Here is a 26347-nt window from a genome sequence, read left to right on the forward strand (position 1 = left end):
CCGCTCACATTGGCCCGCCGCGGTGTCCGTCAGCCCGCTCCGCCCGCCTCAGAGCATGACGGACATTTCAACTTACCAATCGCATGGCGGCACTGAGGAAAGCTACTTTTGATTGGGCAGAATCGGTGCGGGAGTAAGGAAGAGGCAGGCCAGCATGGACAGTGGGGTGCGGGGGTGCTCGTGGTGCTTGGGGCTAGTGTGTCGAGTGGGCGGGAAAGTGTGAAAGAGGACGGGAGGCTGGGCCGGGAGTCCTAGTTTGGCATTTGACAGTTAATGACACCAGCAACTCTCCTGAAGTCCTATGAAATTGCCTGTGCGAGTGTAAATGAGTAAAATCATTCTTAGAAGACAAATTGGCAATATATATCAAATACGCTTTGGTCCAGCAATTCCACTTAGGGGAATTCAAAGGTCATAATCAAGGATTCGTGTGAAGATTTGTGTAACTAACCTGTTAGTGGCAGCTCTTGTAACAGCCCAAAACAAACCAAAAAATAAAGGCAATACCCCACAAGTCCAACAATAAGAGACTGGTTAAATAAATTGCAACAAAGTTTTATACTGGAATCCCCCCATTGTATAAGACTATTTAATCACGTGGGAAAATGTTCACCTTGCAGGATACAAAATTGCAACTACAATAAAATCCTGATTTTGTTAGATAGTCACCAGGGGAAAGGTCTGTGTAGTATGCTTAGAGGAGCTTCTCTCCTTTGTGCATTTTCATATTTTGTAAAAGTTATATAATGAATTCTATAATAATTCAAATATAAAAGGTATTGCTTTTATAATATGATAAGAAAAACAACAACCTTTTTTAATTCAGGAAAAGATAGTTTTTCTCAAAAGAGATGATCCTCTGTTGAATGGAGAAATAATTTCTACAGCCATTTGGTGTGTGAAAGTTGCCTCTAGCCCCAAGGGCCCCTTTGGACCTTTAGTTGAAAATGTGATTATGAAACCATTGTTTCCCCACAGGCTCATAGTAACTCATTTCCTGCATCCCAGGGATGACTTTGCTATCACTTTAGCTGTGGTCTCTTCTACTTTACCACGCAGAGAAAGTTAAGACTCTTGTCTAAAAGATATATCCAAATAATAATAATAAAAAGAAGTTAACGTTCATTTCTCATCTCCACTCTGGACTTTTACAGGATGCCTGCTTGATCTTGATCTTGTCTCCCAGTGACCTTGAAGGAAGCAAGGATTGCTATGCCCATTTTTCAGAAAGGAAGCTGAGCCTAGAGATATGCAGTGACCAGTCCAAGATCACACAGTAGCAGAGTCACCATTAAGACTGGGGATGAAAAGCAGGTCCCCCAGAGAGTATAGGGCTTATGGGGAGAAGTGGTCAGGAGCAAGTAGGTTTTCTCTGGTGGAATCCTCTACGCAGCCAGAATTCAATTCAACCCCATAAAACAAGAGTTTATTGAGCAGCCTTCTTCTACCACCAATTCCTGTGAAATTCTGACAAGGCATGGGCCCCCCAGGAGGGAAAACATCTAAGACTACATAAAATATACAAAATGTAAGATTTTCTAATTCAATCTAAAAAATGTTCTAGGTTTTGGACTATGCTAAAGACCATAAGAAGAATATTGACAGCCCAAGGGAAGGAGAGAGTACCTCATTCATTTATTTACTCACCTATTAATTTTTAATAATTGCTACCACACACCTATTTATTGAGTACTATGTGCCAAGCAGTGGGCTAAGCACTTTATGGGCATTATCTCATTTAATCCTCACAACAACCTATGCATAAGATAACTACTTTCTTATCTGTGTTTTTTTTTGTTTTGTTTTTTTTTTGAGACAGAGTCTCACTTTGTTGTCCAGGCTAGAGTGAGTGCCATGGCGTCAGCCTAGCTCACAGCAACCTCAAACTCCTGGGCTCGAGCGATCCTCCTGCCTCAGCCTCCTGAGTAGCTGGGACTACAGGCATGCGCCACCATGCCCGGCTAATTTTTTATATATATCAGTTGGCCAATTAATTTCTTTCTATTTATAGTAGAGACGGGGTCTCGCTCTTGCTCAGGCTGGTTTTGAACTCCTGACCTTGAGCAATCCGCCCACCTCTGCCTCCCAGAGTGCTAGGATTACAGACGTGAGCCACCTCGCCCGGCCTATTATCTGTGTTTTTTTAATAGAGGAAACTAAGGTATAGAAAGTGTAAATGCTTTGCCCAAAATCACATGGCTAGTCTGTGGCTGAGTAGAGATTTGATCTCGGGTCTGTCTGAATGGCTGGTGTCCACCACTGCCAGGTAACATGTGAAGCTCACAGTCCAGCTAGGTTCTGGCTAGAAGGACTGTGGTGGTCTTTATGAAAGAGAAAGACCTGCAAGGATGGAAAGGTTTGGTTTTGGGGAGAGGGACATTTCAGGATGAGAGAACACTCAAAGCAAACCCTCAGCAACAGGAGAGAGCAGGGTGTGCTATGGTTTCTATTCAGTGGGCTTTGGGGAATTGGGAAGTTTTTTAGGTAGGGCAGTTATAATCAGATTCACATTTTATAAAGATCACTTGTAGTATAGTCTGGAGAGGAGAGAAAGAGGTGGATGCAAAACAAGTTAAAAGTATCTCTGGTAGTGTTTGGTGGTAGGTAGAATAATAGTCCCTCACAGATGTTCACGTCCTAATCCCTGGAATCTGTGGTCATATTACCTTATATGGCTAAAAGGACTCTGCAGGCCAGCGCGGTGGCTCACGCCTGTAATCCTAGCACTCTGGGAGGCCGAGGCGGGCGGATTGCTCAAGGTCAGGAGTTCGAAACCAGCCTGAGCGAGACCCCGTCTCTACTATAAATAGAAAGAAATTAATTGGCCAACTAATATATATAGAAAAACTTAGCTGGGCATGGTGGCGCATGCCTGTAGTCCCAGCTACTTGGGAGGCTGAGGCAGGAGGATCACTTGAGCCCAGGAGTGTGAGGTTGCTGTGAGCTAGGCTGACACCAGCACTCTAGCCCCGGGCAACAGAGTGAGACTCTGTCTCAAAAAATAAAAAAAAAAAGGACTCTGCTGATGTGATCAAGTTGAAGATTTTGAGATGGAGAGATTATCCTGGATTATCTGGGTGGGCCTAGAAAAATAGCAATTGTCCTCATAAGGAAAAGAGGGAGGCAGGAGAGTCAGAGAAGATGATGTGATGACACAGCAGATATCAGAGTGATGTGGTTGCTGGCTGAGGGGTCACAAGTCAAGAAAAGATGGCATCCTCCAAAGCTGGAAAAGCAAGGAAATGGAAATGGGTTCTCCCCAAGAGCCTCCAGAAAAGCCACCTGACCCTGCTGATACCTTGATTTTAGCCCCATAGGACCCATTTTGGACTTTTGACCTCCAAAACTTTCAGATAATAAATTTATATTGTTCTAAGCCACCACATTTGTGGTAATTGTTAGGACAGCAAACTAATATATGTTCTTTGCATGCAAGCAAATAGAAACAGACTCTGGTTACATTAAGTAACAAAGTAATTTATTGGGAGTGTGTAGTTGTACAACCACAGGCCTCAGAAGTGATAGGATCCAGGGCTGCTTTGGATAGTCTAGATATCAGGAGCAACTGAACAATGCTGAGGGGAACAATTAGTCCCTACTCCAACTATTTCCATGTGGAGGGACCTCCTTTAGAGTGACACTCTTGCCTCTTCCCTTCAACCACCCATTATACCCCAGAGGAGAAGGAATGATATACAGGTTGAGCATCTGAAATCTGAACATCTGAAATATAAAATGCTCCAAAATCTGAAACTTTTTGAGTGCCGATGCCATTCTATTTGAATATTCAAGTAGAAAATTCCACATCTGACCTCATGTGACAGGTTACAGTCAAAATGCAGATGCACAACACCCAGTTTATTCAGCATCCCTAGGTATTGTGGCAATGCTACTATGTTGCTTACCCTGAACACATCAGTTTTTCATTGTATTAATGGTATGTCATATTTTACTGTTACATACTCATGTGTGAATAAGTGTAAGGAAACGATTGCTTGTTGGTAGCATATAAATTCAGAGCCAGAAATGATGATGATGCCAAACAACCACAGATTGTCCATGTGGGTGGCAGAGATAGTGACACTTTTGCTTTCTGATGGCTCAATGTACACAAACTTTGTTTCATGCGCAGACTTATTTAAAATATTGCATAAAATTTCCTTCAGGCTATGCATATAAGGTGTATATAAAAGATAAATGAATTGTGTGTTTAGACTTGGGTCCCATCCCCAAGATATCTCATTAAGTATATGTGAATATCCCCAAATCCAAAACAACTTGAAATCTGAAATGCCTCTGGTCTCAAGCATTTCAGATAAGGGTTACTCAACCTGTATCTTATTAGTGAGTTTGGAGGGACTAAACTGGGCTCAACTCAGCTCTTCCTTAGTCTTTCTCTTTCAGATCTGCCTGCATAGAAAAAGGATTTTTTTTTTCTTTCTTTCTCCATGTTATAAATTTTCCAAGGTCTGGCCCTCATAGAGAGGACTGTGATTTTCCAGCACTGCCTGGAATTGGGTGAAGTTGAATTCTGGGGTCCAATATTAGTAAGCCCACTTTTCGATCAGTAAGGGCACATCTCAAACAGCTTTATCAGTGATAAAGTTGATATTCTGATCTTCCTCTGCCTTACTTCTGTGGCTAGCCTATCATTTGGTTCTAAAATTGAGTAAGGCCACTCTGAAACCCCATTTTTGATCATTTTCTATATCTGTGTCATTCCACTCAAGATTCAAATTTCTAGCTTAGTTGGATCTCAGGTTCTGGGCTTGGCAAAGGTGAAGAGAACCTTGATTGACAGTTCCCCCAAGACTGCAGGAATGGAAGAAGTACTTTCCCAGAAGCAAATGGTGGCACTTTCCAAAACAGGAGGGAAGGACTATTGGGCAGGCAGAAACAACAGATGTCCTCTGTAGGGAACTCCTGAAAGGTCCAGGAGGAAGGTAATGAGGGCCTGGACTATGGAAGTAGAATTAATGGGACTTGACACCAGACCAGATGGGAAAAAGAATGGCTGAGTCTTGGGGCCAGGTGACTGAGAGGTTGGTGGTGCCAATAATATTCATCTCATCTCATTCATTAATTGATTCATTCAACATACATTTATTGAGCATTTATTATGTGCTCAGTATTGTGCTTGGCGCTAGGACCCAGTGGCGAATAAGGAGGGTAGTGTCTCCACCTTTATAGAACTTGCAGCCAAGTAGTGAAAAACACAAATAGGACATCAGCAGAGGCTAAGCTGGGGAAAGTACAGGCTGCAGTGGGAACACAATGGTGGGACACCCAGCTCAGGTTTGAAGGGAAATGACACCTAAGTGAGATGAAACCGTAAGGATGAGGAAGATTTGCCTAAAGAGAGAGGAGAAAGTAGATAAAGGGAACAGCATGTGCAAAGGCCTGGTGACAAGAGAGGCTACAGGAAGTGGGGGAGGGGGCTGTGGTACTCATCAGAGGAGCACCCCTCTTGTGTTCTGGAAACTGTCTACTGCAAAGAACTTGGGGGACAACAAAGCCACGCTGCAGAGGCTGAAAGGGCAGAATCTTGTCTGCCTTCTAGACAAAAGGGGAGTGAGCACATGTCCAGGCCTGGCCACTTGGACACTCCCGCCTGGGACTTTGACCCTTGACGGAGAGAGAAGGGCCAGGGCCTGTTCTTGGTGGGGAGGTGAGAGTCCAGCAGCAGTGGGTGGACGATGACCAGCAGTGGCTGTCCAGCCAGGCATTTCCTGTGCCATGTCTTTGCCTGTGTTCTTGGCCTAATTTCTTTTTTTTTTTTTTGAGACAGAGTCTCGCTTTGTTGCCTAGGCTAGAGTGAGTGCCGTGGTGTCAGCCTAGCTCACAGCAACCTCAAACTCCTGGGCTCAAGCGATCCTTCTGTCTCAGCCTCCCAAGTAGCTGGGACTACAGGCATGAGCCACCATGCCCGGTTAATTTTTTCTATATATATTAGTTGGCCAATAAATTTCTTTGTATTTATAGTAGAGACGGGGTCTCGCTCTTGCTCAGGCTGGTTTCGAACTCCTGACCTCGAGCAATCCACCCGCCTCGGCCTCCCAGAGAGCTAGGATTACAGGCGTGAGCCACCGCGCCCAGCCTCTTGGCCTAATTTCTTTTGGTTCCTACTCATGTTTGGAATTCATGAGAACCTTGTATTATTCAATAAATTCCTCCAGTGCTTAGATTAACCACCAAGAACCCTGATTGGTACAGAGCTGGAGGAGGATCAGTCTGACTGGCATTACAACCCAACAGGGGAAGAAAGAAAAAAGAGGGAGGGAAGGCAGAGTCCTACAGGACAGTCTCCTGGGGGCTTTGGGGAAAGGCCTTGTTTTCCAGCTAAAAGAGACATGCATAGGAAGAAAATCTGCCTGCCTACCTTTGGATGCTGAGGGAAGATGCAATACCTAACATGAAACAGCCATCATGGGACCATGAAGGGAGAGCCAGGAGATTCAAAGGGAAGCTGACCCAGGGTCTGACACCATTGAGCTGCAGAATCAAACCCCTGGGTATCACTTTCCTCCAAACTTCCCATGTTGGGAGATCAACCCCTAATGTTCAAGCCACGTTTATTTGTGTATTCTGGCACCTGCTGCCGAAAATGCCTTTTGTGACACTGCAAGTCACTTAACCTTTCTGGGCCTCAGTTGCTCTTTGCAAAATCAGGATAGTGATACCTGCCTCCCAGAATCATAGTGAATATCAGATTAAATAATGGCTGTAAAGTATTTAGCACGTGCCCTATTTATGTAAGCACTCGGTAAATGTTAACTATTACTGCCTGCAGCAAAACCATGGAGTAGATGAGTTTGTTCTGGGAGAGGGTAGAGAGAAGACGGAGAATAAAGACTCAAATCTGGAGAGCCAACACTTGAGAGGAAAGAAGTGGCCAGCAAAGGGGTCAGAGAATCATTAGAGACTTAGGAGGAAAACCTGAGATTTCATTCTACCCACCCCTCCCTTTTTCATCTAGAAAACTCCTACTCTTTCTTAAAGTCTAGTTTAAATATTCCCTTCTCTGTGAAGCCTTCTGGGAACATGGCCCACAGCCTCACACTCAGCTCTGGCATGTGAAAGCTCACCCTCCTCTTCTTGCATTTGTCACGATTTATTGTGATTTTCTGCTCATGTCTGCCTCCTGCCTCAAACAATGAATGAACTGAGACCAGGGGTTCCCTGACTGGATCTCCTGCCCCTAGCATGGTGCCTAGAAGCAGGTGATAATAATAAAAGCTATCAGGCACTGTGCCAAATGCTTTACATATATGAAATCATTTAATACTCATGACAACTTGATGAGGTAGATGCTATTACTAGTCCCATTTTATGGATGAAAAAATGTAAGAACTGAAAGTTCAAGTAACTTGCCCAAGATTATGGCTAGTAAATGACAGAGCTAGGCTATGAACTCAGGTCTGCCTCTGTACTCTGCACTGTTAACCACTATGCTGTGTTGTCCCATATGTAGTGGACACGGATAAATGTTTGTTGATTGAAATGATGGAGAAGGCGTGTCACCAAAGCCAAAGAAAGAGTATCAAAGAGTATATTAGTCAGCTTCAGCTAAGTTTTACTGCAGTGACAAGTAACCCCAAAATGTTAACTTACCGAGAGGGTTACATGTCAGCCGTGGGTCAGCTATGGCTCTGCTGTGCATCAGGGATATGGGCTGGAGGAGCAGCTCCTATCTAGAACAACACCGTTCTCAAGGGAGAGGGGAAAGATACACTGGTATGCTGGAGTCAGCTTGCATTAGAGAAGGCTGATATCGTACATGTCAACTCTGTGCTCAATGATGTCACGCTGGTAGCTTGAAATCAGCCATGGTGGGAGTATTTATATAGAAATTGGCAAATGCTTTTCCCCTTGGAGAGCCAGTTGTTGAACATTTACCAATACAGCACTGGAAAAGGACAATGATAGGATCACGTGGTGGCCCTTAAAGCCTAGAAATGGTGCAGGTCATGGAAGTGCCACAGGTCACATGATCTCACTTGCCAAAGGGAGTTTCATGTCCAGTCTGCAGTCAGTGGAGCTAGGAATATACTTCTGCCACTGGGAGGGACTTCGTAGGGGAGGCAGTGAATATTCATGACTGTAAAACACAGTCTGCCTTTGTAGAGGGGTCAGAGGTGAGGACTGAGAACAGCCCTGTGGAACTGGCCTCAAGGAGTTCGTCCATGACCTTCAACAAGGGAGCAGTTTCAGTTGAAGGAAGTGGCTGTGGGAATTTCATTTTACTCTTGCCTTGTGGCAACAAAAGTTCTCCATAACTTATTTTTAAAAAGTTACCAGGGATTGAGCAAGTATTTGTACCAGGCCCTGTGATCAGCTCTCTACATGCAATCTCACTGAATCATCACAATGTTCTTGCTATGTCAGAACTATTATTATCCCCATTTTACGCATGGGAAAATGGAGGCTCAGTATGGTTCATTGGCTTGTTGAAGTCACACAGCTGGTGAAATCTCCCACCATACAGCACTTTCTTTTATAGTAGACTGTTCTGTTTTTCACAAATATGTGATGTTCTTCCCTATGGAAGGATTATGTCTCTCTGCCCTTTGAACATAGGTGAGGGCATATGACTTGCTCTGGCCAATGAAATGTGGGCAGAAGTGACATGCACAATTCTTTTTTTTTTTTTTTTTGAGTCAGAGTCTCACTTTGTTGCCCAGGCTAGAGTGAGTGTCGTGGCGTCAGCCTAGCTCACAGCAACCTCAAACTCCTGGGCTCAAGTGATCCTGCTGCCTCAGTCTCCCGAGTAGCTGGGACTACAGGCATGTGCCCCCATGCCTGGATAATTTTTTCTATATATATCTTAGTTGGCCAATTAATTTCTTTTTTTTTTTTTTTTTTTTTTTTTTTTTTTTTTTTTTGAGACAGAGTCTCGCTTTGTTGTCCAGGCTAGAGTGAGTGCCGTGGCGTCAGCCTAGCTCACAGCAACCTCAAACTCCTGGGCTTGAGTGATCCTTCTGCCTCAGCCTCCCGAGTAGCTGGGACTACAGGCATGCGCCACCATGCCCGGCTAATTTTTTATATATATATCAGTTGGCCAATTAATTTCTTTCTATTTATAGTAGAGACGGGGTCTCGCTCTTGCTCAGGCTGGTTTTGAACTCCTGACCTTGAGCAATCCGCCCGCCTCGGCCTCCCAAGAGCTAGGATTACAGGCGTGAGCCACTAATTTCTTTTTATTTATAATAGAGACGGGGTCTTGCTCTTGTCAGGCTGGTTTTGAACTCCTGACCTCGAGAAATCCGCCCCCCTCGGCCTCCCAGAGTGCTAGGGTTACAGGCGTGAGCCACCACGCCCGGCCACATGCACAATTCTTTAGGACGGAAACTTTTGAGAGCCAGGGTAGGAATCATGTGTTCTTTTTAGCTTCTGTAGTCATGGAAGACTGTTGTGAAGGTCCCTTCCTCCAACGGGGTCCCCAAGAGACCAGCTTAAGCACAGCTCCCTGTTGATTCAAATGAGCATACATTTAATAGTAGGAGCAAGGAATTTATTTCGTTGTTTTTAAGCTACTGAGTTTAAATAGCTTAAACTTTTCCCATTTTCTTACTATAGCAAAATCTAGTACATCCTAACTCATCTATCCTTCATTGGAATTAGAATAAAGAGGCTGAACAGAATGCTCTTGCTGTGTAGGCTAAGACCTACTTACCTTAGTCAATAGAGACATAGACTTTGAGACTTTGAGTTCAAGGAGCTTTGTGGATGAGGATGTGAAGTTCCAGCTACCTACACGCACCAACTCCCTCCCACTTGGCAGAGCTCACCCCTCCTTCTGTGCCTCTTCTGGGCTTCACAAACCCACCTGACCTGGCACCTCTTCTCAATCTCTATAACATGCTTCCTGTCCCTTTGCCACCCAAACCACAGCAAAGAGGTGTGGTTTTCTAAAGAACTGGCTAAGCCCAAGCCACCAGAATAAAGAAAGCCTTTCAGCTACTATTTTTAGGACACTGTGGCCAAATACTGATTTCCATAAAAGCCACCAGCTTCCAAGAAAAAGCTTATGGCATTAAGAGCAACAAATACACGCTCAGTTGGGAAATGCTGCAGAGTAGACACTGCCTGTGAAGAAATCTTTGTGGATGAACCAGAAGTTCTACTGGAAAATGTTGTTGCAGAGCAGAGGGCAATGGGTTAGAAGCACTCCTAGAAGACTTTTTTTTTTTTTTTTTTGAGACAGAGTCTCGCTTTGTTGCCTAGGCTAGAGTGAGTGCCGTGGCGTCAGCCTAGCTCACAGCAACCTCAAACTCCTGGGCTCAAGCGATCCTTCTGTCTCAGCCTCCCAAGTAGCTGGGACTACAGGCATGTGCCACCATGCCCGGCTAATTTTTTCTATATATATTAGTTGGCCAATTAGTTTCTTTCTATTTATAGTAGAGACGGGGTCTCGCTCTTGCTCAGGCTGGTTTCGAACTCCCGACCTCGAGCAATCCGCCCGCCTCGGCCTCCCAGAGAGCTAGGATTACAGGCGTGAGCCACCGCGCCCGGCCTAGAAGACATTTTTTGAGCTCCTACTATGCCGGGCAGTCAGAAGTCAGTGGTCCTTGTATCAGGGAACACAGCCCATGGTGGAGATAGGCAAGAAAGTGAGCAGAAAGTGTAATAAATGAGGTCTGCGCTGGGTGCTGTGGCTCACGCCTGTAATCCTAGCACTTTGGGAGGCTGAGGCAGGAGGATCACTCAAGGTCAGGAGTTTGAAACCAGCCTGAGCAAAAGCGAGACCCCATCTCTACTAAAAATAGAAAGAAATCAATTGGTCGACTAAAATTATATAGAAAAAATTAGCCGGGCATGGTGGCACATGCCTGTAGTCCCAGCTACTCGGGAGGCTGAGACAGAAGGATCGCTTGAGCTCAGGAGTTTGAGGTTGCTGTGAGCTAGGCTGACACCACAGCACTCTAGCCCAGGCAACAGAGTGAAACTCTGTCTCAAAAAAAAAAAAAAAAAAAAAAGAGGTCAGTTGGTTAATTTGGTCATTCATTCATCTGATGCATATTTATTGAGCTTTCTTGATATGCTATGGACTAGGCATTTAATATAAACAAGAAAGGCCTATCCTATCCTCTTGATGTTTATAGTCTAACGGACATGGGAGAAGCAGGCACAAAGTTGCTAAGGAGGCATTTAGCAGGGGCAAATAACCTAATCTGGGTCAGGGGTGAGCGTGGGGTTCTGGGCTAACTTTTTAAGGGACGTGACTCCAGGTCTGAGTCTTGAAGGATGAGCAGGAAGTAAGTAGCAAAGAAGATGAAGGGAAAGGCATTCTGGGCAGAGGGAACAGCCCAAGCAAAGGCCTGGAGGCATGAGTCAGCTTAGCACATTTGGCAAGTGCAAGTAGTCTGGAATGACTAAAGAATACGGTTTAAACTAAAGAGAGGCAAGAAATAAGATGAGAGACTTGGCCGGGCGCGGTGGCTCACGCCTGTAATCCTAGCTCTCTGGGAGGCCGAGGCGGGCGGATTGCTCAAGGTTAGGAGTTCAAAACCAGCCCGAGCAAGAGCGAGACCCCGTCTCTACTATAAATAGAAAGAAATTAATTGGCCAACTGATATATATATATAAAAAATTAGCCGGGCATGGTGGTGCATGCCTGTAGTCCCAGCTACTCGGGAGGCTGAGGCAGAAGGATCGTTCAAGCCCAGGAGTTTGAGGTTGCTGTGAGCTTGGCTGACGCCACGGCACTCACTCTAGCCTGGACAACAAAGCGAGACTCTGTCTCAAAAAAAAAAAAAAAAGATGAGAGACTAGGCTGACAGGGGCTATATCTTGAAGCACCCAATTGCTAGGTTTAGGTGCTTTGGCTTAACCTGAAGACAATAGGAGTCACTGGAATGGTTTTGAGTAGGGATTTTTATTAGATTATTGTAATCCCCAGCTTATCTGTGGGGATTACATTCCAAAATCCCCAGTGGATGCCTGAAACTTGGGTAGTACTGAATTCTATATATACTATGTTTTTTCCCCTATGTGTACATGCCTATGATAAAGTTTGATTTATAAATTAGGTATAGTAAGAGATTAACAATAACTAATAGTAAAATAGAATAATTATAACAATATACTATAATAAAAGTTATGTTAATGTGGTCTCTCCCTCTCAAAATGTTGTACTGTACTCACCCTTCTTCTTGTGATCTGTCCATCTGATAACTGAGAGAGCTACTAAGTGACTAGCTGTTGGGTAGTGTATACAGTACTGACAGGCTAGACAAAGGGATGATTCACATCCTGGGCAGGATAGCTCAAGATTTCATCATGCTACTCAGAATGGTATGCAATTTAAAACTTACGAATTGTATAGACCAAAAGTAAAGTGGTGGAAGAAGATACTCCATGCAAACAGAAACCAATAAGCAAGCAGGAGTAGCTATATTTACATCAAGTAAAACAGACTCTAAATTAAAAAGAGTTAAAAAAAAAAAGGAGACAAAGAAGGTCATTATATAATGATAAAGGGATCAATCCACCAAGCAAATATAATGATCCTAAATATATATGTGCCCAACATCAGAGCACCCAGATTCACAAATCAAATATTACTAACCCTAAAGAAAGAGATAGATAGTGTAAGGTTTTTCAGCAGCAGGCGAAAAGGAAAGACAGACACAGAGAGAGAAAGAGTGGGGGCCAAACCACGTGGCTTTATTATACACTCGTGGACGAGGTTCTGGGGCCCCAAGAGAGGGGAGCCCCCCGGAAGTCGCTGCAGTTTGAAGGGGCTGAGGCCTTTTATACCCTTTGGGCGGGGCTAGGGACTTGTGGCAGGAAGAGCTGGGGATTCTCTATTGTGACCTTGGATGGTCCTTGAGAAATAGGAGGGGCTGGAGGTACTTGTGGAATCCAGGAGCGAATCCAGGTGGACATCTGGGTGTGGTTCCTCTCAGTGGGGCCTGGCAGTTTGTCCTTGGTGGGTCAGGTCACTAAGCGTTTTCTTTTTCCATCTAGGAAGGGGAGGGGGCCCCTGCCACCAGCCTTACAGATAGCAACACGATAATAGTGGAGACTTCAACATCCCACTCATAACACTAGACAGATCATGGAGACAGAAAATCAGCAAAGAAACATTGGGCTTGAAAAGACCAAATGGACTTAACAGATATTTACAGAACATTCCACCCAACAACTATAGAATCTACATTTTTTAAATCAGCATATGGAACATTCTCCAAGATAGACCACATTTTAGGCCACAAAACAAATCTTAACAATTATAAAAATATCAAAAGCATGTAAGTATATTCTCAGACCACAGTGGAATAAAGCTAAAAATCAATATGAAGAGGAACTTCACAAACTGTTCAAACACATGGAAATTAAACATGTTCCTGAAAGATCACTGGGTCCACAAAGAAATAATGATGGAAATTAAAACATTTTGAGCTGATGAGAAGATCCACCAGATGACCTATTTTTTGCTGATAACCATCACACAAGTCATGATGACTTGCCCAAAGCTCACTTTCTCTTCAGCCCTTCCCTTTATTGCTCAGTAAGCAGAGATGAAAGGATATTTGAGACAATAGTTTGCCAACTCCTCAGTCTGCTGGCATTTGAATAAACCACCTTTCCTTCACCGCCCCCCCAAAAAATGTTTGAAACAAATAAAAAACAAACTACTCCATTAAAAAGTAGGCAAATGAACACGAACACACATTTTTCAAAAGAAGATATACAAACAGTTTTTTCATGCTGAGTTGTTTTGAGTTCCTCGTAGATTCTGGATATCAGTCCTTTGTAGGACACATAGCTAGTGAACATTTTCTCCTATTCTATAAGCGTCTTTTTACTCTTTTGATTATTTCTTTTGCTGTGCAGAAGCCTTTTAGTTTTGGGACTGCAAACAAGTACAACCTCTGTGGCAAGTAATATGGAGATACCTCAAAGAGCTAAAAGTAGAATGACCATATGAAAAAATGTTTCACATCACTAGTCACCAGGGAAATGCAAATTAAAACCACAATGAGATACCATCTTACTTCAATTAGAATGGCCATTATTAAAAAGTCAAAAAACAATAGACATTGGTATGATGATGCAGTGAAAGGGGAAAACTTATACACTGTTGGTGGGAATATATTAATAAATTAGTACAACCTCAATGGAGATCAGTATGGAGGTCTCTCAAAGAACTAAAGGCAGATCTACCATTTGATCCTGCAATCCCACTGCTGGGTATCTACCCAGAGGAAAAGAAATCATTCTATCAAAAAGATACCTGCATTCATATGTTTATCACAATACAATTCACAATCGCTAAGATTTGGAAACAACCTAAATGAGTGGATTAAGAAAACATGGTGTATATATATACATACACCATGGAGTACTACTCAGTGGTAAGAAAGAATGAAATAATGTCTTTTGCAGAAACTTGGATGGAACTGGATGCCATTATCCTAAGTGAAGTAATTTGGGAACAGAAAAATAAATGCTGCATGTTCTCACTTAAAAGTGGGAGCCAAACTATGGCTACACAAGGGCACATAGGGTGGTATAAAGGACCCTAGAGACTCACAAGAGGGGAGGGAGTGAGGGCTGAAAAACTACCTACGGGGTACAATATACACTACTTGGGTGATAGGTACACCAAAAGCCCAAACTTCACCATTAATCTATTAAAATGAAAATAAAAATAAAAACACTTAAGAATTGTTTTTTTCTGGAATTTTCTATTTAATATTTTCTGACTGCAGTTGACCATGGGTAACAGAGACTGTGGAAAGTAAAACCACAAATAATGAGGGACTACTGTAATTAGGAAACAGGCTCAGGTACTATAACAGATTTGAAATAACAATGGCTTAGACAAGATAGAAGTTCACTTCAAACTTATGTAAATCCTGGTAGGTAAGCAAGAGTGGATATGGTGGCTCTACCAGTGGGGACCCTGGCTCCTTCTGGCTCCTTGCTCTGACATGCAGCTTCCTTCCCGTGGCCTAAGAGGGCGACCCCAGCTTCTGCCATCGCTTCTGCATTTTGGCCTGCAGGGAAGAGTAAAGGGGCTGTGGGAGACACACTTCTCCCCTCTAAAGGCATGACCTGGAATTGCACACATGGCTTTCATTCTCACTGTACTGGCCAGAACTTGGTCACATGGCCACGACTAGTGGCCAGGGTGCTGGGAAGTGTAGTTTTTATTCCAGATAGACATGTGCTCAGCCAACAGGTAGAGAGGTTCTGTTACTAAAGGAAGAATAGATGCTGGGGGACAACTAGGTGTCTATAACAGGGACAATCCTATTTGCCGTTTGGAAAGATCTCTCCAGGGAAGGGTGGAGAATGGGCTGTGGGCGTAAGAGATTAGAGCCAAGGAAATAATCCAAATGAGAGACACTGAGGCTTGAGCGCAGGCAGAGATACCTGGGACAGGGAGAAGTGGCAGAGGGCTCGTGGAGATCAATAATAACTATTAGTTAACTATAATAACTAGTTGTACTTATAATCCAAAACTATGTATGTACCCATGTGAATAGCTGTTTAATGTCTCCCTCCCCAAGTAGATTATAAGCTCCATGAGGACAGGGACCGAGGCTGTTTTGCTCATCACAGAAGTCCAGGGCCAGTGCCTGGCACACAATAAGTGCTTATGAGTGAATGAATGAATGAATGAATGAGGTAAGAGAGGAGGAGCCAAGGACAATAAAGACAATGACTCCTGGAACTAGTTTGTTTGAGAAATGTCAACATCTTAAATGTCGCTATTTTTAAAAATAATTTTTATCAACTGTAATCTGTCATCCTCTGTTCTTGGCATTGGGCCCCTGATGACTTCTCCAGCTGGTTCCAAAGCTTCTCAGCCGTTTTCAGTTGTAAATGCAGTCTCTTGTTTCGGGTAGTAACTTGGTCTTTCCCTCAATCTCCCATTGGATTTAAAGTCCAGCAGGCAGGACTTGCAGCGTGGAGAGGAGATGGGCGTGGTCTGCTCTCCATTCCCTGCTCTCTGCTGGGGCGAGACAGGAAGGAACAAAAAGGACTTGTTCCTAGGTGTCCCCAGCTGGCTCTTGGCTGACCCCTTCCTCACTGCTTCTCCGGTGGCTGTGTTCCTCGTCATCACAGCTGCTCAGCTCGTTATCTAGAGACATGGTGTGAGTGTGGGTGGGGTGGGGTCCCCCCACGGGGCCATGCCGATAAAGGGCTTGGTGCCAAGCTGCTCTCCTCTGCTGGTGGCCTCTGGTTCACCCTTTGTGGCTCACCTCTGCAGGCCTGGTGCCCCCATCACATCTACGCTCTGTAGCACCAACCCCGGGGCCTGTGGACACTGGCAGAATCCATCTTTCTACTTCTCCTTGTCCACTTGCCACCTGGACACATCCTTGGCCTTCTCTCTCTGATGACCTTTCCGCTCTATCAGCAGCACCGAGGCAGGCTGGCAAGCGTGGTCACTCAGCAGACATCGTCGAGGAATGAGAAGCCAGACGCCCTCTGGTGGCACCCCAAACCCGGTGAATAATTGTTTGGGCTCCATTCCGGTACCTACTGCTGTGTGACAGACCACCTCCACCTTTGCGGCATAACACAACCACCATTCCATCACGTTGATGGCGTCTGTGGGTCAGGAATTTGGCAAGGCACGGTGGGAATACCGGCTGGTCTCTGCTTGCAGTTGGTGGCCTCCAAGAGGACTCCGATGCCCCCTGCCGGCAGGTGTCCACGCTCTTGTGTAGGCCACTCCCACATGGTGTCGGGTTGGTCTGGGTGCCCAATACAGTATGGCAGAAGAGCTGGGGTGTCACTTTCTAGTCTAGGTTATAAGAGATATTGTCGGCTGGGCGTGGCGGCTCACGCCTGTAATCTCAGCGCTTCGGGAAGCCGAGGTGGGAAGATTGCTTGAGGCCAGGGGTTCAAGGCTGCAGTGAGCTATGATGACGCCACGACACTCCAGCCTGGGCAACAGAGCAAGACCCTGTCTCAAAAAAAAAAAAAAAAAGATATTATGGCTTCTGCCTCAGTATATAGTGTCCTGGATCAGTCACTCCGGGGGAAGCCAGCTGCTGTGTTGTGAGGACACTCACATGGAGAGGCCCACCTGGATTGGAACACAGGCCACCTGCCAGTGGCCACATGAACAAGCTTGGAAATAGGTCCTCGAACCCCTGGGAAAGTCTTAGCTGACCGCAGCTCTGGCCGACAGCTTGACTCCAACTTCATGAGAGACCCTGAGTCAGAACTACCCGAGGCCCACGCCTGTAATCCTAGCACTCTGGGAGGCCGAGGCAGGAGGATCACTCAAGGTCAGCAGTTTGAAACCAGCCTGAGCAAGAGCAAGATCCTATCTCTACTAAAAAGAGAAAGAAATTAATTAGCCAACTAAAAATATAGAGAAAAAATTAGCTGGGCATGGTGGCGCATGCCTGTAGTCCCGGCTACTTGGGAGGCTGAGGCAGGAGGATTGCTTGAGTCCAGGAATTTGAGGTTGCTGTGGGCGAGGCTGACGCCATGGCACTCTAGCCTGGGTGACAGAGTGAGACTCTGTCTCAAATAATAATAATAAAAAAAAAGAACCACCCGGCTATGCTGCTCCCAGATTCCTGACTGTCAGAAACTGTGTGAGATGATACATGTTTGTTGTTTTAAGCTGCTGCATTCTGGGGGGATTTGTTATGTAACAATAGATCACCACTACCCTGTTCCATGATGTCCGGGGCCATAGCCGGGGGCTGGAGTCGCCTGGAGGCTGCTTCACTTGCACGTCTGGTGCCTGAGCTGGGACTAGCACCTGGAAAACCTACACGTGGCCTCTCCAGGTGGCTTCGCGTCTCACGGCACAGCAGCTGGGTTCCACGAGGGAGTGTCTGTGGAGTGAGCTTCCCCAGAGACCAAGGAAGAAGTTGCAAGGTTTCTTTTGGCCTAGCCTCGGACGTCATGCAGAGTAACTCACGCGGCGTTCTCTGGGTTGCAAGTGAGTCACCGAGGCCCGCCCGTGTTCAAGGGGAGGGGAAACCGACTGGTCCTCTTGATGGAGGAGTGCGAGGTCATACTGCAGGACAGCAAGCGGGATGGGAGATACCACGGGGGCCACACCTGCCCTGCCTCGGGGGACTTGCCCGCCCTGCCCCTGAGGGGAGAGGGAGAGGGCCGTTTCACAAGCCCTACGCACCTCCAGTGCATCTGTCATGCCAGTGCTGCTGAAATGCCACTGCCTATCGAGCCCTGAGGCCACCTGCAGCCCTCTGGGCTTGGAAGGTGGAGCATGTCTCAACTTTTGCCTCAGCTGTGGACTCTGGTGCTAATTCTACCTTTCTGGAAAAACACATATGGTCTCACCTGGCACCTCGCTCCACCAAGTCACCCCACCCTTTCTCTGCCAGCCACCATGCTTAGCCTTTTGTCTCCAGCAGTCCTGCACCCCTCACCCCCACTGGCTAGGAATTATGCCCCCATCTTGCAGAGCAGGAGGTCATCTGACCAAGCCACACAGCCGGTGCAGGAACTCGGCGGCCCTGACCCCTAGGTCCATGCTTCAGGGGCCCTGGGAGTCCAGAAAGCCTGCAGGTGTTGGAGTCTCGGGCCTGGTCTCCTCAGGGCCCTGCCGAGGCCCGGGCCAGTGTGAGCAGTGTGAGAGGGCAGGGCTGGAGGGGGCAGGGGTCAACTCCCGCCTGAGGGTTAAGGTAGTTGTCAGGTGCATTGTTTGGGTGCAAGGGAAGGAGAAACAAGAGAGGGAGAGTGGACTGTTACTTTCTTTTCAGGCCTGTCCCAAGTCATTGACTTTTCCTGTGGCTGGAAGGCTGACCCCCGCTGTGTGTGTGGGAGTGATTTCCAGCCCTAGTGACCAGGTCTCCTGCCAGGGTCCCTCTGCCCCTTGACTCCCAGGGACCCTTATTGCCCCTCGTGCTGCACTCCCAGGTCCCAGGGTGGGACAGTTCCTAGCTCTACTGCCTGCCAGACACTGAGTTCACATTGGTGAGCCAGAAATAAATGAGATACATACAACCTCTGTCCTTGAGCAGGTCCCCGTCTAGTAGAAGGAGGAACCTGAGGAGTTAACTGCCAGATGCCGTGTTACAGGGCACATTTAATAAGGGTGAGGCTCCCACAAGGGCGGGAATGCATAACTCAACTAAAAAAGGAATGAACCGTCGACACACAACGACATGGACAATCTCAAATCATCATGTGGAACAAAAGCAGCTGGACAAAAAAGAGCACATACTGTATGATTCCAGTTTTATCACATTCTGTTCTCAACTGTGGATTATATATAGAGAAAAATATGGTCAGTAGTTGCTTGGGGTGAGGGGCATTGACTGGGAAGGGGCATGAGAGAATGTTCCAACGTGACGGAAATGTTCCAAATCTAAACCTTGGTGGGAGTGTCGGTTATATTCGAATATTTGATTGTTAAAACCGATCAAGCTGTACACCCAAGATCTATGCATTTCATCATATGTAAATTATACCAGTGGCAGGCAGCATTCAAAATAGCTCCCAGAGACCCCTGCCTCCTGGTGCTCCCCTTCTTGTGTGACACCCCGCACTGCATCAGGGTGGTGTCCTGGCCCACAGGCTACAGCAGAAGTGATGGGGTGTCCCTTCCAAGATTAGGTTATAAAAGACACTGCAGTTCTGTCTTGGTCTCTCTTTCTCTAGGATCACTTATTCTGTTTTTTTTTTTTTTACTTTTTTTTTTTTTTTTATTTAGTCCCTGTAGGGATCGTCAAAAATTGCCGATGTCGACTATATTGCAAGTCGTAGGAGCACTTATTCTGGAGGAGGCCGTGTATCGAGCATACTTCTGGAAAAATCCATATGGCAAAGAACCGAAGCCTCTGGCCAACAGCCATGTGAGTGAGCTTACAGTTTACAAGTGGATCCTTTAGCCCCAGTTAAAGCCCTCAGATGTCTGCAGCCCTAGCTGACTGCTTGACCATATTCATGAGAGTCCCTGAGCCATGAGAGTCCCTAAACTGCCTTCTGATTCCTGACCCTCAGAAACTGTGTGAGATAATAAATGTTTATTTTAAGCCACTATGTTTTGGGGTTATTTGTTATGTAGAGATAAATGACTGATATCATATTTCAATAGAAAAAACATTCTATGTGCTCCTGGCCCAGATGGCTTTCTCAGGGACATTCAAGTGCTTTCGGTGACTCAGACTTCTAGGCTCAGCCTCCCAGATGGGAAGATGACAGCCAGGAGATGGGAAGAACTCTGTCTAGACATCAGGAAATAGCCACAGACACCACTGCCAAACCAGCCTGGCAATAATTGCAAACAAGGCTCAGACCCACACCTGTGCAGAGAGCGGCCCATGAGTGCCCCTGCCCACGTGTCCACAGCCGCACTGGGATCCACGCGGGGCTCAGATGCTGCAATGATGATAAATGTTTGTCCTCTCGAAAGCTCATGCCGAAGTCTAATCCCCAGTGTGGCAGTGTTACGAGGTAGGACGTTTGAGAGGTGATTGGGTCATGAGGCCTCTGCCCTCATGAATGGATCAATCCATTAATGGATTAATGCAGGAGTCCTCAAACTTTTTAAACAGGGGGCCAGTTCACTGTCCCTTAGACCATTGGAGGGCCGTTGGAGAGTGCGGTGCACATTCCACACATGCGCACTGTGGGCCTGGGAGGAGTCGGATGCTAAGCAGGACAGGCAGCAGCGGGCTGGAGAAATGTCCTCGGTGGGCCGCATGTGGCCCGTGGGCCGTTGTTTGAGGACACCTGGATTAATGGGTTAGTAGCTTATCATGGGAGTGGGACTGATGGCTTTATAAAAAGAGGAAGAGAGCCCCGAGCTAGCATGCTCAGTTCTCTAGCCTTGTGGTACCCTACACCTCTTCAGGACTCTGCAGAGAGTCCCCACCAGCAATGAGGCCCTCACCAGATGTAGCCTCTCGACTTTGGACCTCTCAGTCTCTAGAACTGTAAGAAATAAATTCCTTTTCTTTATAAATGACTCAGTCTCAGGTATTCTGTTATAAGCAACAGAAAACAATCTAAGATGCTGATAATAACAGGTGTTATTTTTGGAACACTTTCTGTGTGCCAGGTGATATGCAAAGTGCTTTTCGTGCATCTTTTTATTTAGTCTTCCCAACTGCCCCCCGAAGAAGATGTTACAAAACCTATTTTACAATGGAGAAACCTGAGACTCGGAGAGCTGAAGCAGATCGCCAGGGTCATAGAGCTACTGGGAGTGGCAGCTTTGGATGGAAACACAGATTCTTGTAGTTCTCAAACTGAGAGGCAGGCAAGCAGCAATTGCAGACTTGAAAACTCTTTTCTCATCTATTCCCTGTGGTTCTTTGCAGAGGAAAACAAGTCACACATTCTGCAATTAGAGAAAAGGCCTTAAAGCTCAACTCATATTCCTCAGGGCAACTATAAAGACACCAGCAGATGGTATCAGAGCCACCAAAAGTCTCAAGGTCATGGGAGTCACAGAGGAGAGAGCTGAGACCCAAAGAGGGAAGTAACTTTTCTAAGGGCTCCCTGCCCAGTGCTCTTTGCACCACTTTGCCCTGCTTCTTGCCACACAAGGGAAGAAGAATGATTGCTGTGTGGGAGAAACACATTAAGGTAGAGTGGTTTGGGAATGGGGGAAGGAGTGAAAAAGGGAAGTCAAAGGTAACAACAACAAAATAGAGATCTCATAATTTTGTCTTGGGTCAACCCGCAATGGTAAGAGGCTACATAAAGCAGCGTCACAGATGAGCCCATCAGAAGCCTAGGTGGCCTGGAGGATGTCACAGAACAGCTCTAAGAGCAGCGGTTGACCCATGGCAAGGTCTGAAGAAGGTCTCACTTTGCCACTCACTTGCTATGCCCTTAGGTTGCCCCATTCATTCATTCTTCATGCAGTGTTTATGGACCATCTACTACGCGCCAAGTGCTATTTTAGAAACTTGAGATATATCAGTGAACCAAAAATCAAAGATCCCTGTCCTTAGAGAGCATAAAAAATATAGAGGCTTAATCTATAAATTCTAAAGTATCTTAGAAAATGAAAGGTGCTGTAGAAGAAGAAAAAAAGTAAAGAGTTATGAGGAGCGAGAGTGACAACGGTGGGCATAGAGAGGTGGGTTGAAATTTTTCAAAGGAGGTGGGGGTAGGCTGCCTTGAGAAGGTGACACTTGAACAAAGGCTTGAAGGAGGTGCGGGTGTGCCACGTGCAGAGCGAGCCATGTAAGTTTCCGGAGTGAACAAGTTCCAGGCGAAATACACACTGGAGTACTACAGGGTGAAGTAGCATCCTGTCTGCAGCTCTCTAACAGTTCAGAAGAAGCAAATGATCTATATCTACCTATCGATCCATATCTATATCTATTGATAGATATATGATATCTATATATACACACATATACATAAATATATATATATATATAGGGAAAAAAAGAATGAGAAAGAAAATGTGTTAAAATGTTAACATTTGGGGAATCTGGGTGAAGGGTATGTACTAGTTTTGGAAATTTTCTGTTTGAATTTTAAAATAAAACCTTTTTTAGAAAGGATTTATATTCTTTTTAAAAACCCCCAAAAAAGCATCCCAGGCAGAGGGGGTAGCCTGTGCATAAACCCTGAGGCAAAAGAGTGCCTGGGTTTGCGAAGGAGACATTCAGGGTGCCGGCAAAGAGAATAGATGGAATCATTGGTGTTTTTTGCCTGCCTAGAATGCACCCCCTTCTGCAGTTAACAGCACCCCATTTTTCCTGTGGAGAAGCACCCTTTCTCCACTCTTATTCCACAAAGGAAGGATGGGCTGGTTTCATCTTCCAGCTGGGGGAGGGGAGCGGCCACTCAGAGAGGTGCACATTGAGGAACAGGGACATCGAGGAACAGGGACAAGGAAGCCGCAGGGTGGGGTTAGGGGGGATACGGCAGCAAGAGCCTGTCTTTCGAGGAAGCCAACCCTGAGGAAGGCAGTGCTAAGATTTGAAGGAAAACAGATCTTCAAGGACATGTTTGAGTTCTTGGCTTCAGTCTTTGCCTGAACTTCTGTCCCTCAGGGGCTTTGTTACAGGAGGCAATAAATGCCCTTTTGCTTGGGCTAGTTTGAGTTGGGTTTTCTTTTACTCACCATAAAAAAATATATTGCTGATCCAAAGCCTCTCAGCCTCTCTGATGTATGGACATTTAAGCAAAGACATAAAAAAAGGAATGAGCAGCAGTTGGCCAGGGGAAGAGGTGGGGAAAATGATCCAGCCAAAGGAGACAGCAAATGCAAAGGCCCCAGGAAGGGAAGGATTGCGGCAGGTGCAGGCTGGAGGCCACTGGGAAAGTGGCGGGAGAGTAAGGAGGTGGCAGAGGGGAGGCCAGAGCAGGGTCCCTGGTGGAGGGCCTCTTGGGCTTTACTAAAATCTGAGACTTTGTCTCAAGAGTAATGGGAGGTCATTGCAGGGTTTTAAATAGGTAAAACTTCTACTTAATTTGCATTCTGACATTATTTTAATAAGAACATCCTGGCTGCACTATGGGGACTAGATTGGCAGGAAGTAAGAGTCGTGCAGGGGGATTATTTAGGAAATTGTTGCAGACCTCCAGGCTGGAGATGATGACGACTCAGACAGACTGGGGGCAGTGGGCATATAGAGATTGGGTGGGTTTTAAGTCGGCTAGTCTCCCAAGATAACCCCCAACGACCCATGCCTCCCATGTTCATGCCTTGGGTAATCCCATCTCACGTTGAATCTAGGGCAATCCTATGACCCACCTTAACCCCTAGAATGCAGAGGAAGTGATGCCGTGCCAGCTCTAACCCTAAGGTTTAGGAAGACCTGGCAACCTCTGCCTGTGAGCTGGTAGGAGCCCTGCTCCACAGATCAGAGGTCCAGCTCCCACACCGTGAGACCATGTGGAAGGCCTGTAGTGAGGCCCTGGCAGAAGTGGAGAGAGAGAGGCTCAGCTACCCTAGGGTCCCAGTCGGGCCTCTAGGTGACTCTACTCCCAGCTGCCCTCTGATTACAACCACCTAAGAGACCCTATCTTACTCCATTTGGGCTGCTATGACAAAATACCTGAGTCTGATGATTTATAAAGAACAGAAATTTATTTCTCACAGTTCTGGAGGCTGGGAAGTCCATGATCAAGGCACCAGCAGGTTCGGTATTTGGTGAAGGCATGTTCCTCAAAGATGGCACCACTGAGTGTCCTCACATGGTAGAGGGGGTGGAAGGGGAAGGGCGGCCCACTAAAGCCTCTTCAGTAAGGGCGTTAATCCCATCCACGAGGGTGGAGCCCTCATGGCCCAATCACCTCCCAAAGGCCCCACCTCTTAATGCCACCACCCTGGGAGTTAAGTTCCAAAATGTAAATTTTGGAAGGACACACATATTCCAACCACAGCAGACTCCAAATGAGATCAGCAGAAAAACTTCTCAACAGAGACTGGTCAACCCATAGAATTGTGAGCAATGATAAAACAGTAGTTTTTTTTTAAGCCACCGAGTGTGGGGGTGACTTGTCACATGGCCCTACCTAAACCTAGCTAACTGAGGCAGACGTGAGAACTATTCAAGGAGCATACAGGAGGGTCAGGGAATGGAAGAAAAAGGAGTCGGAGGATGATGCCAAGCTTCTGGCTTTGAGCATAAGCTGAGAGTGAGAAGGGGAACAAGTTGGAGAGTAAGATGGTAAGTGAGATCTTGGGCATGTTAGCTTGAGCTGCCTGGGATCATCCATGTAATATTCACAACTCTGTGAAGGAACTTGGCCAGGCTGTGCACTGAGCTAGCGTCCAAGCACGAAAACCGATTATAAGGAACAAAACCCCACCAAGCCAGCACAAAGGAATGATGGTAACAATGGTAATACCGGGTGTTAATCATGTGCATCCCTGTTCTAGTCATTTTATGGGGTGTCTTAGGCTCTTTGGAATGCTCATTAAAAATACCTTAGACGGGGTAATTTAGAAATAACAGACACTTACTGCTTACAGTTCTGGAGGCTGGGAAGTCCAAGACTGAGGTGCCAGCAGATGTGGTGTCAGGTGAGGGCCTGCTCTCTGCTTCAAAGAAGGTGCCTTCGGGCTGCGTCCTCCCATGGGGGAAGACTCAAGGGAGCGCTCTTGAGCCTTTTTTTTTTTTTTGAGACAAAGAGTCTCACTTTGCTGCAGCCTAGCTCACAGCAACTTCAAACTCCTGGGCTCAAGTGATCCTCCTGCCCTAGCCTCCTGAGTAGCTGGGACTACAGGCATGCACCACCATGCCCAGCTAACTTTTTCTATATATATTAGTTGGCCAATTAATTTCTTTCTATTTATAGTAGAGATGGGTTCTCACTCTTGCTCAGGCTGGTCTCAAACTCCTGACCTTGAGTGATCCTCCCACCTCGGCCTCCCAGAGTGCTAGGATTACAGGCGTGAGCCACCTCACCGGCCTTGAGCCTCTTTTATAAGGACAAGAATCCCATTCATGAGAACAGATCCCTCGTGATTTAATCACTTCCCCAAAGCCCCGCCTTTTAAAGCTATCGCATCAGATATTAGATTCCAACCTATGAATCTGGGGAGTGGTGGTGGGGGGCGACACCAACATTCAGCCATAGAGCATGGTTGCCTCTTTGCCCACCACATCAACTCCATGAAGTAGGTGGTCTTATTATGGCCATTCCACAGATGGGGAAAATGAGGCGCAGAGAGGCTGGGTAACTTTTCCAGTCACACCGGTGGATAAACAGCAGAGCCGGGATTCAAGCGCAGGAAGTCTGACTCCTGCGTCCTTGTGTTCGAGGACCCAGCTGTGCTGCCCCCATGAAGGGGGCGTACTGAGGGGACCCAGAGTCTCTCGTGGATACCAGGCAAGGCTGGAAGCCTCAGACACCAAGGTGAACACCCTCTGCTTCCCTCTGGAGTGGATTCCACGGACACTAGGTCTGGCCCTGTCACCTGACTACAGTCTCTGTGTCCCTGACTGGTCAGTTCACTGGAGGCACAGGGAAGGTGCCCAAGTGTGGGCCATCAGTCAGCAGTGGGGCAGGGCAGCAGAGAGTCCTGAGGGACAGACGTGGCCGCCCGGGCCCGCTCTTCCGAGGGGTGAGTGAGCAGCTTTCTGAGGGGACATGACTACTGCGGCGATTTAGAAAGAGGCCCCAGCTTGGGTCAGGCTTGCATGACTCAGGGCTCAGCACATCAACCTCCGCGCCTCTGAAATCCCACGGGGAAGAGAAAGGCATTCCCCCACCGCCCCCTCACTCGGCGGAGCTGACACACTTCCCAAGCATTTGACCTCTGCTGGGTGTTCCTCCACCCCAAAGCTCTCTCTGGGGATGTTTCTCCCATCCTGCCCCAGCTGCATCCTCTGACACTGTTGTGAATTTTGTCCTCTGGCCCCACACACCCTGACTCAGGGTAATAATCCCAAAAGCTACTGCTTAGAAGGTATTTGCA

At 46.4% G+C, this 26347-nt stretch overlaps 1 long non-coding RNA gene across 1 annotated transcript in view; it reads left to right on the plus strand.

The window, feature by feature from the left end:
* Window positions 1–19975, plus strand: part of LOC142863109 (uncharacterized) — a 78506-nt gene extending 58531 nt beyond the window's left edge. Inside the window, exon 4 of the long non-coding RNA XR_012914007.1 lies at window positions 19664–19975. This is a non-coding gene — a long non-coding RNA (uncharacterized LOC142863109). The remainder of the gene's footprint in view (window positions 1–19663) is intronic.
* Window positions 19976–26347: the final 6372 nt, after the last annotated feature.

This window comes from Microcebus murinus, chromosome 2 (genome assembly GCF_040939455.1).
Source record: "Microcebus murinus isolate Inina chromosome 2, M.murinus_Inina_mat1.0, whole genome shotgun sequence".
NCBI lineage: Eukaryota > Metazoa > Chordata > Mammalia > Primates > Cheirogaleidae > Microcebus > Microcebus murinus.